The sequence below is a fragment of the Malus sylvestris genome, chromosome 3 (assembly GCF_916048215.2).
Source record: "Malus sylvestris chromosome 3, drMalSylv7.2, whole genome shotgun sequence".
Taxonomy (NCBI): Eukaryota; Viridiplantae; Streptophyta; class Magnoliopsida; order Rosales; family Rosaceae; genus Malus; species Malus sylvestris.
Genome location: NC_062262.1, coordinates 17,838,342 through 17,849,585, shown reverse-complemented (window position 1 = coordinate 17,849,585; position 11,244 = coordinate 17,838,342). Strand labels below are relative to the sequence as shown.

General features: G+C 35.3%; 2 long non-coding RNA genes and 1 other non-coding gene across 3 annotated transcripts; all 3 read left to right on the top strand.

Moving 5' to 3' along the window:
- Positions 1-3,165: 3,165 nt before the first annotated feature.
- Positions 3,166-3,692, top strand: LOC126615283 (uncharacterized). The gene is made up of 2 exons (XR_007620722.1): positions 3,166-3,307; positions 3,406-3,692. It is a non-coding gene; the product is annotated as an uncharacterized LOC126615283 (long non-coding RNA).
- Positions 3,693-3,865: 173 nt separating this feature from the next.
- Positions 3,866-5,573, top strand: LOC126615286 (uncharacterized). The gene is made up of 3 exons (XR_007620725.1): positions 3,866-3,945; positions 4,030-4,141; positions 4,381-5,573. It is a non-coding gene; the product is annotated as an uncharacterized LOC126615286 (long non-coding RNA).
- A 1,227-nt stretch (positions 5,574-6,800) lies between these two features.
- On the top strand, positions 6,801-6,905 carry LOC126617522 (small nucleolar RNA R71). Its single transcript, XR_007621398.1, has one exon. It is a non-coding gene; the product is annotated as a small nucleolar RNA R71 (small nucleolar RNA).
- Positions 6,906-11,244: the final 4,339 nt, after the last annotated feature.

Sequence of the window (11,244 nt, the reverse complement as noted above, 5' to 3'; positions counted from 1 at the left end):
TACTTGCAAGAATCACAAGGTTATTGTAGTATACTTGGATCTCGCAAGGTCGTCTCCACAGGGACTATTAAATAATTCGAAACTAATCAGATTCCATTTAATTATTGGAAAGTAGAAGTTTAGGTGATTGATTTTATAACCTAATTAAAATAAAAACGAAATCAATGAATTAAAATAAACAATCTGCAATATTAGAGCTAGAGAAAAAAGAAAACAGTTTTGGGAGAATAAAATTAAGAAAGCACTAGGGTTCCACCATCACCTAGCAATCCTATGAATTTTTACCAATTACTTATGATCTACACATGCCACTTTGAAGGTTAGATTTTCCTAATTCATATTCTACTTGGAACCTCCAACATAGAACGTATATCAACATGCAACCCGTTCGGACGTTCGGATCAAATCTGAACATAAAAGACTCATTATGCTTTATGAAAATTCTTTGAAAAACCATGCAATCCTTAAGACGTGATATTCATCCTAAGTGAAATTACAATTATTAATCACAAGAAGCCAGCGTCAATTTCAGGGAACCTTCCGACCAAAATTGCATCAAATTACTTTTCTAAAGATCCTAATGGTGATCAGGCATTAAGACAATTAGATAGTTTTTATCCCGGTGATTAACAATTCAAAGTATGCATGCAATCAATCATAAGCAATTAAATAAAAATCACATATTCATGCTAAGGCTCAAGGCTTCGCTCTAGCAATAGGAAATTAGTTACGCATATTCATAATTGAAATCATAGAAAATATTATTAAGAAAAGGTTTGAAAACACCTTCAAGTAGAAAATCTCCAAAACCCTAGCACTTCTCTCTGTCTCCAAAATTGCATAAAATAAAGCGTAGCCAAAAATGTGTTAGATGGCTCAGCCATATATTTGCTAAACCACCACATAAACCCTAATCCCCCTAAAAAAAACATAACCCTAAATTAAAATGGTAAAAATTCGTCCAAAATCTGAACAGCCACGTTTTTGACCCATAAGCTGCTCCAAAACTGCCCCAATATAGCTGGATTTAATGTTTGGAATATTCTGAACACTTCTCCAGAAGGCCACGAACCCATCCGAGGTCATCTTGGGCTCCAAAAACGCAATTTAAGCCCAAAAACGTCATTTTCCAGCATTGCGCATCGCTCCTTTATTTTATTTCCAGAAAATAACCGCTAGGTGGAAAAATCCCAAATTTTGATACAATCAAGCTAAGTGACTCACGAACATCCTCCAATTGGAATTACTCCAAAATTCGTCCATTTGATCCTGTTTTGCTCCAGAGGAAGTCAAAAGGCCTATATTGAAAATACAATTCAAAGTATCAAAATTCTTCCAAAATATTAACCAAAATATACTAAGATTAGGGTAAAATATATAGTATAAAATCTACTCATCAAAATACCCCCAAACTTAGCGTTTTGCTTGTCCTCAAGCAAAACAAGACTCAAACAAAAATAAAAACTTAACAAACTAGACAACTAGCTAAAACTCAACCAAGCCAAAACTTCCACCTTCAAGTTGCAATCCATAGCAAATTTTAAAAACTAGAACATCTTTTCAAAAGTTCCAACCAATCCCACCACAGAGTCTAAGCCATTTAGAATCAATTAAAAAAGAATTCACAAACTTCCTTTGCTGTAAAGTGAACCAACATAGTTAAGGAGACTCGACTAAAACTCTTACCTCTCGTCCTTCTTTATTTCACACATACTAACTTTAAATATAACTATTTTTCTTTTTCTCTTCAATTTTTTTCTTTTTTTTCATTTTTTTTCCAGTAACAGTAGTGGTCGTGCAATGTCGGTTCACTTAAGCTTTTGATCCAACCCATGTAGTGAGCTTTAGGTCAATGACTCCCAAACCACTAGGGCTTTAGGGCACTAGGTGTAAAACACCCCTAAGGACTTATTAACCCGAGCTGAAAAGGCTACGAAACCAACTAACCACCCTGCCCCATGCCAAAACTCTACCGTTTGACGCGAGAATCACTGTTGATTAGGCAGGATTGGTCCGGTTACTAGGCAAAACCTTGGGTGAGACAATTATTACTTTATTCACAATAATAACTGACTTTACTTAAAACAAAAAATAAAAATAAACTTAGACTAAAAGCAAATGTTTCAATCTCACTCCCCACAAACCATGTTGGTGTGAAGTGCCAAGTTTAAAGTATAATTCATGAATTAGTGCCTAAGCAACGATAAATAGCAAAGACTCTAATGTGGGATTGACCTTCACCATGTCCATTTGTTCTAACATTTAAAATAATCTATGGATATTAACTTAAAAAGAATGAAAATTTTTAATTGACACAAAAATTAAAATCCTAAAAGTTTACTTTCCCACCCCCAAACTTATTTCCCACTTTGTCCTCAAGGTGTGGAAAATAAATAATAGCAACTATGATGAAAGAGCGGAACATAAGAGACAAACTAAAACAGAAAATAAAATAAAACAAAAAGTGAAGGAAATAAAAAAAAACAGAAAAGAAAAAATAATAATAATAAAAAAATAAAAAAGAAAAGAAGGCACCTCAAATGTTCTAACTTCTAACCCAGGATCTTGGAGGTGCTGGCAAAATTTTGAAATAAAGTGCAATAACTTGCATGGCTCTGGGGAGTCGAACTCGCGAACTGGTGGGCAAACAGAAGACGTTGAGATTCTACACATCAACCACACGTGCTCACATGCGTGCACCATAAAACCCTAGCTGGTTGTGACCCAACTTTGGATCCTCCGCATCCATTCTCCTCGAGCCCAGCGCCTTCTTTGCATCAAACCCAGAGCCAAACGGCTCTCTTTTTCCCCATTTTAAAACAGCCTTCTCGGTCAGTCATGCAAAGCTCCATATATGTACACGTGTCGGCCATCCAAATGATGAGTTTCTTAGGATTCCAACTGAAAAGCTCCATTATGTTCCATTTCTCTCTAAAATGAAAAATAACTCTCCTTCTCTCAAATTTGTTTTTTTTTTTCATTTGTTTACCCCCTTTTCACCCTCAGCCGCTCAACCACACACACTCTCCGCTGCAAGAACCCCAAACCAACGCCTCTGTCATGGAAATGGTAGCACATTTGAAGCTCAAATCTTCCCACAAAGGTAATCTTTGTCCTTGTCCTTTTTTTTTAATTTTTTATTTATAGTCTCTGGGTAACTGGTTGAACACCATGGTTCTGTGATTGATGCATGTTGGTCTCAGGTCTGTGTATATTATGATTATGCAAATGTCCATGACCTGAAAGCTCTGCAACGGTAATGAACAGGAACAACAACAATGACTGTGCAGATCCGGTTCCTGCAAAGGTAAAATTCTTGTACTCCGTAGGTTAATGAACCCCATGTTGTGAGAAAATAGCGTCATTACCTCTGCATGTAATTATTATGGTGTGGTGTTTGTGCAGGACACTCAGATCCATGACAGATCTGAGAGAAAGAAATCTCAACTGAAAATCCACTGGACAGAAAGCATGGCACATCTTAAAAGTCGTGATCTATTGATTATGAAGGTATAAACTCAGCCTTGCTTTGATTTAAATGGCATGATTAATTTCGTCCATGGATTTGTGAAAATTGTTAACAAAAACCATATGTATATGCGGGTTTGAGCATGAATCGAACTAACAACATACGGACTAACATGTATACGAGGAAAGTGGACTCGAAATGTGTGAGACTTAACGAAGACTAACTGAGCATGAAAAATATAGACCCTAAAACGTAAAGGACCCCAGATCTGATGAACATATAACAAAATGGATACAACCTACAGAAAATATGACTTTCACAATATTATGTGTTTTAAGTGATACATAATCTGGATCATAAAAGTCATAATGTCACCAAGTTTTCTATTGTGAGCTGTGCAGGACGACAAGTTGGTCCCGAAACAAAGGAAGAAAACAGGACAGCTCGGACATCACAGATCCACCTCCCATACGAAGGTAAAACTAGTCCGGGTTGTGATGTGTCTTGATATGATGATATTTATGTCCCAGCATGGTTTCATTGTGTTGCTCTGTGCTCAGAGAATGCGAATCCATGATAGAGCCCCTGGGAAGGAAAGTGGATGGACAAACATCAGCTTCAATAGACAAAACGACACAAGCTTCCAAGAGCCCAGATCAGTGCATCTGGGAGGTAAAATTTCATATCCTTGCAAGTTGAATTGTTGTAGGTCTGGTAATAATAGTTGTACTCATTTCTGTGGTGTATGGATCTATGATTTAACTGTGTTTCTCCATGCATCACAAAACTGAGTTGCAGAAAATTAACTGCTCAAAATTATGTCTTTGTGCTGGATCTGCAACAATCTCCCCCAAACTTGCATCTGTGTATGACTTTTATGTTGACTGCTTTAAATTTCCAGCATAGTGTAGATGTGGTTGATGTGAAGGTAGACTTGCTGCTGGGTGCAGGATTCCAGCATAGGACGAGTTTTATTTTCCACGTTCACAACTTGCAATTAACCAATATGCGTTAAAAAAATAAAATAAAAGAAAATAAACTGGGTAAATAAAATCAACCTGCAATTTTACATTTTTTAATTTTTCGTTTTTTTTTTATTTATTTTTATTTTATGTTTTTTTTTTTTTTTTTGAAAACTTAGGTATGTATTGCATCTAGAAATTTAACTAGTAATAATAAAAAAAAATCAAACGAAAAATAAAATAAGGAAAGAGTTTAGAAAAATTGGGTTGCTTCCCAACAAGCGCTTTATTTTAAGTCTGTAGCTAGACGTTGCAGAAGTCCGGTGGCTAGATGACTGGTGCCTTTAGAGTTGATGACTCACCTACACCAAATTTTGCTATGCATGGTTTAAGTTAATGTCTGGTAACCTTAAATGTGAAACCTGTATCCTCAGCCTTGATGTTCAGGTTTCCATTCTGAAAAACTTTAGTAACTAGAAAAGAGCCTTTCCATCAAGACTCTTGTTTCCCTGGAGATGATTTGAAATAGGAACTTAACAACCACACTTTTTTATCAGGCTGTATTTTCTTAAAATTTGGGTTGCCTGGCAAATTTTCATGTTTTTTCATAGTGTTAATTGGCTGGTCATCATGTAGCACCCTTTGCTGCTGTGGTTTAGGACTTGTACAGTCACGAGTCAAATTCGGGGGCTTTATAGACAGATGGTCAGTTGATGATCTGTTCATAAACTCAGCACTTGGTAAACCATCCAATGCATCAACACGCATGCATTCTTGCTTGTCACCTGAATGTATGCTTGCTTCAAACAGCTTGAAAACAACAGTTTGATCTTCAACCCGGAATGTTAATGTTCCGGCTTCAACGTCAATAAGAGTTCGGGCTGTTGCCAGAAATGGGCGGCCCAAAATGATGAGTGTTGTCAAATCCTCATCCATGTCTAACACCATAAAATCAGCTGGTAAATACAAATTGTCAACCTTCACAATAACATCTTCAATGATCCCTCTAGGATAGGTAATTGAACGGTCAGCCAATTGAATAATGTTAGAGGTTGGCTTCAGCTCTCCTTCACCTAAATTTTTAAAAACAGAATAAGGCATTAAGTTTACACTAGCACCTAAATCAATTAAAGCACTTTTAAAATAAGAATTGCCAATAGTACAAGAGTAAAACTCCCTAGATCTTTTTTCTTTGGAGGCAATTTATGCAATAAGATTGCACTGCACTATTTCGTTAGAATCACTTTTTCAGAATCTGCAATCTTCTTTTTCTTTGTGCAAACATCCTTAAAAAATTTGGCATAAGATGGAATGTTCTTTATTGCATCAATTAACGGTAAATTGATCTGAACTTTTGACAAAGTTTTCATAAAATCTGTTAACTGTTGATCTTTAGCTTTAGGCTTCAACCTTTCAGGATAAGGCATTGGAGGCTCATAAACACGTTCTGCAGTTTTTGTGGTATTTTTGGATCTGTCTTGGGACTGCCCAGAATCTGTAGAAATTGCAGAATCTACAAAAATTGTAGATTTAGTTTGGGGCTGTTCTGCTGCCTGCGAATTTCTAGCAGATTTTTCATGTCTGTTGTCATAACTTTTGCCAGACCGTAAAGTATGTACAACATTGCATTCTTCTCGTCCTCTTGGATTAGGTACTGTTTGACTAGGAAATGTACCCGGTGCCCTTTCTGAAACCTGCAAAGCAATTTGTCCAATTTGTTTTTCCATATTTTTCATTGATGCATGCAGATTTTGGATTTCTTGACTGGTAGTATTTGCTAATTTTTCAATTGCAACCTCCCAAGCAGCCTTAGGTGCATCATGTTGCTGTACCTGTTGTTGAAATTGTGGCCTAGGGTGCTGATCTTTGTCCCACTTTAAATTAGGATGATCTCTCCAACCTGGGTTGTAGAAATTTGAATATGGGTCATATTTGGGACACTGGAAATTGTTAAATGCATTAACCTGCTCTGCTGTAAAATCTGGACAAGCATCTTTATGTGGGCAGCTCAAAAAATCATGATTTGTCATGTTGCAGATGCTGCAAGCAGCTTGTAAAGGCTGCTGTACAGCAACTTGTGAACCTGGAATTCTTCGTAATAACATGTTGAATTTTGCATCAAGTCTTTTCTCTATTTTTTCAATTTGTGCTGTAACAAATGGAGAACCGTTAGACATCTAAAAAATAGACCTAGATTGTGGCTGCTCAACTACCCACTGTTGTGTATCTGCTGCCATTTTTTCAAATAACAAACAAGCCTCTTAGGCATTTTTATCTTTGTACGAACCTCCGCATGAAGCGTTGACAAGAGTTTTTGTAGTCATATTCAACCCTCTGAAAAATATATGCATTTGATCAGTAGTGTTAATACCCGAATGTGGACATTTTCTAATAAACTCTTTGAACCGCTCCCACGCATCATGAAACTCCTTATTTGGTTTTTGGGCAAAAGATAAAATCTGAGTTCTCATGTCAAGAGTCTTAGAAGCCAGATAATACTTGTTTAAAATTTTTTCACTGAGTTGGGCCAAAGTACTAATGCTACCAAATGGGAGTGTGAGGAGCCATCTTCTTGCTTGATCTTTTAGAGTGTATGGAAACAAACACAACTTAATAGATTCGGCTGAGAATCCCCTCACTAAAATATTTTTGCATCCCATTAAAAATTCTGCAATATGCATGTTTGGATCGTCAGATGATAACCCGTGAAATGTAGGTAGAATATTCAACATGTGCTGCTTTATTTTAAATGTAGACCATTCCTCCACTGCCGGATAAGTAATGCAACTTGGTATATTTGTGGTATGGGCTGTTAAAGATTCACCCAAAGGCTGACTTGCCTCTGGAATTACAAATGCCATTTTTTCTTTACTGTGCAGGTCTTCAGAATTTAAAGACTGTAGAAAAGTTCCCTGCAAAGGAGGAACCCTCTGCAAAGTTTGCTCCCTGCGTTTCCTCCTTAAATTCTGCTCAAGTTCTGGATCAAGTGGAATCAATTTATGCACTGTTGAACGGGTGCTGACCATGCACAAATTTCTGAAATCTGCACTGCTGTACTGTTGTAATCTGTAAAAATAAAATAAAAACGAAAATTAAATTTTTTTTTTATATGTATAAACAGCAATAACTAATTAAAAATCAGATTAGTAGGGATTATTTTAAATAATTCTCGGCAACGGCGCCATTTTCTTGATAAAATTTTTACTACTCATGTGAATGGGCTTAAATCTCCTATTTTACTTGCAAGAATCACAATGTTATTGTAGTATACTTGGATCTCGCAAGGTCGTCTCCACAGGGACTATTAAATAATTCGAAACTAATCAGATTCCATTTAATTATTGTAAAGTAGAAGTTTAGGTGATTGATTTTATAACCTAATTAAAATAAAAACGAAATCAATGAATTAAAATAAACAATCTGCAATATTAGAGCTAGAGAGAAAAGAAAACAGTTTTGGGAGAATAAAATTAAGAAAGCACTAGGGTTCCACCATCACCTAGCAATCCTATGAATTTTTACCAATTACATATGATCTACACATGCCAATTTGAAGGTTAGATTTTCCTAATTCATATTCTACTTGGAACCTCTAACATAGAACGTATATCTAACATGCAACCCGTCCAGACGTTCGGATCCGATTTGAACATAAAAGACTCATTATGCTTTATGAAAATTCTTTGAAAAACCATGCAATCCTTAAGACGTGATATTCATCCTAAGTGAAATTACAATTATTAATCACAAGAAGCCAGCGTCAATTTCAGGGAACCTTCCGACCAAAATTGCATCAAATTACTTTTCTAAAGATCCTAATGGTGATTAGGCATTAAGACAATTAGATAGTTTTTCCCGGTGATTAACAATTCAAAGTATGCATGCAATCAATCATAAGCAATTAAATAAAAATCACATATTCATGCTAAGGCTCAAGGCTTCGCCCTAGCAATAGGAAATTAGTTACGCATATTCATAATTGAAATCATAGAAAATATTATTAAGAAAAGGATTGAAAACACCTTCAATTAGAAAATCTCCAAAATCCTAGCACTTCTCTCTGTCTCCAAAATTGCATAAAATAAAGCGTAGCCAAAAATGTGGTAGATGGCTCAGCCATATATTTGCTAAACCACCACACAAACCCTAATCCCCCTAAAAAAAACATAACCATAAATTAAAATGGTAAAAATTCGCCCAAAATCTGAATAGCCACGTTTTTGACCCATAAGCTGCTCCAAAACTGCCCCAATATAGCTGGATTTAATGTTTGGAATATTCTGAACACTTCTCCAGAAGGCCACGAACCCATCCGAGGTCATCTTTGGCTCCAAAAACGCAATTTAAGCTCAAAAACGTCATTTTCCAGCACTGCGCATCGCTCATTTATTTTATTGCCAGAAAATAACTGCTAGGTGGAAAAATCCCAAATTTTGATACAATCAAGCTAAGTGACTCACGAACGTCCTCCAACTGGAATTACTCCAAAATTCGTCCATTTGATCCTGTTTTGCTCCAGAGGACGTCAAAAGTCCTATATTGTCTAAAGCTTTTGTGGGACATCTATTCAGGAAATAAATTACAATGTTAACAACTTCTACCCAAAATAAATAAGGCATTTTCCTCTCATGTGACATGTACTTAGCCATTCTAGTGGTTTTGAAGCGCTCCATGAGTTTCATGCTTCAAATACATCTCCATGATGTTTTTCAAATGCACTCTTCACAAGTTTCATTGCAGCCTTTTATTTGAGGAACACCTTGGACCATTCCAAACTTCTGTAGACTTTTTAAACTCTGCGTATTTAAATGACCAAAACATTTGTGCCCTAATTTGATAAACTCTACCACATTACCCTTCATTGCCATCTCATTAAAGTACTCCAGGAACAGTAGAAAACTTATGTTTTCCATCTCAACTTTTGTGGCTAATTTTGACAGTGATTATCATCAAATATCTCAAGCATGTAATCACCTAGCAGAAAGTATCCATGCTCCAGCATTTGATCAACATTGAGTAAATTCTGATATAATCCTAACACTAGTATTACCTCTCTTATATATTTCCTTCCTTTTTTCGTTTCAATAATAAGAGTACCTTTGCCAACTGCTTTCACATGATTCTCAGTGCCCATTTTCATTTTACCTATGTAAGTAGTGTCAATGTTAGCAAGGTGTGGCTCATGAGCAGTCATGTGGTTACTACAACCACTGCAAATGTACCAAACTTCTTTGTCATTCACATTAGTAGCATTAAATGTGTAGAACATATTTAATGCCTCTTCCACTTGATTTGCACAATTCACTTGTTAAGTGACCTTTGAACAACAATCCTTTGATAGATGACCAGACTTATAACATTTGTGACACTTTGCTTTTCTTTAAACCAACATTCTCCAGCATGCAGCTTACCACAAATCATGTAGAGTGTTTTTATATTTCCATTTCCACTATTGTTTCCATTGTTGGCTTTCACACTTATATTTCCTTTTCCTTCCTATTTCTTGTAGTTTCCTTTCCACCCTTCTATTTGTAATAGTTTGACTGACTACTACACAAAAAATTGAGTGACTGAAATGCTGTCTCTATGGCTACATCAGCATGTCTCTCTAGTCTTATGCATGTACATTTTCAAAATCACGTCTAAGATAATGAAGTTTTACTTTTCTTACCTTTTTATCACCTCTATATTGTTGTTGCAAAACCTCCCAAGCAAAATAAAGCCTGTAACTTTTACAACATTTATATCACAGATTATGAAATCACAAAACCCAAAAGGATTCACCAAACACTAGACTTAGGCTTTGATACCACTTGAAGGAAAAATTTTGTCCACTTAAAGAAACCCCAAGAGAGAAAGAGAGAAAGAGAGAGTTTGTTTCCTCTCATCTTTCCTTAAAGAAACCCCAATGAAGTTTTAGGCAATAATGCGCCTTATAAAGTCGCTTACTTTAAGTGACTTAAATGAAACAAAGCCCTTCCCTCTTGTATGGCCGGCCTTGGGTTTTTATTTGGCCATTTAGGCACTATGTAATTTAAGTTACCATACAACTTAAGTTAATAGGCTTTACTATTCAAAGCCCATTCAACTTTGAGGCCCAAGATAATAATAAAAATATCTAAAGGTTTCCTAATAAAAGAGAGATAAAGGAACTTATTGATCTCAGAGATAGTAAGTCTAAACAAGCAGAAATTAGATCATTAGATATAGTTGAGCAATTAAAATTAGAAGTTCAAAAAATCCAATTAGTGTAAAAAAATTTGAGTGAACAAGTAGATAAGTTCCATAATAAAATAGATAGATTATTAGTTTAATGACCGATTCTAGAACTAATAGAAAATATATTCAAGCTTTGAATGAAATTAGTAAGTTAGATAAAGAACTAGTTGGCTTAACAGACTTCTCATCACAAGTAGCTAGTAGTAATATCCCTATGGACAAAATAATTTGATCATCCAATTAGTTTTAAATTTAGCTGAAAAATTAGATCAAGTTGAAGAACAAATAGTAGAAATATATTAATCAAGTTTTACATAACACATCTTCATCCCTTCCACCATCTTTGTTACAAAAATTAAAAAATTTAACTTTAAGTACAAATAACCATATTAGAAGACCTAAAATAAATCCTTTTGATAATAGAAAATGGAACTCTTTAGAAAAAAAAGGAAAATAAATAGTTAGAGCCGAAAATATTTATTCTAATGAAGAAGAAGCACAAAGTTTATTAGAAGAAGATTTGAAAGAACCCAGAAAAATAAAATAATTTGGATCAATTAGATTTATTTGAAAATAGAAGTAGAATTGTAAGTA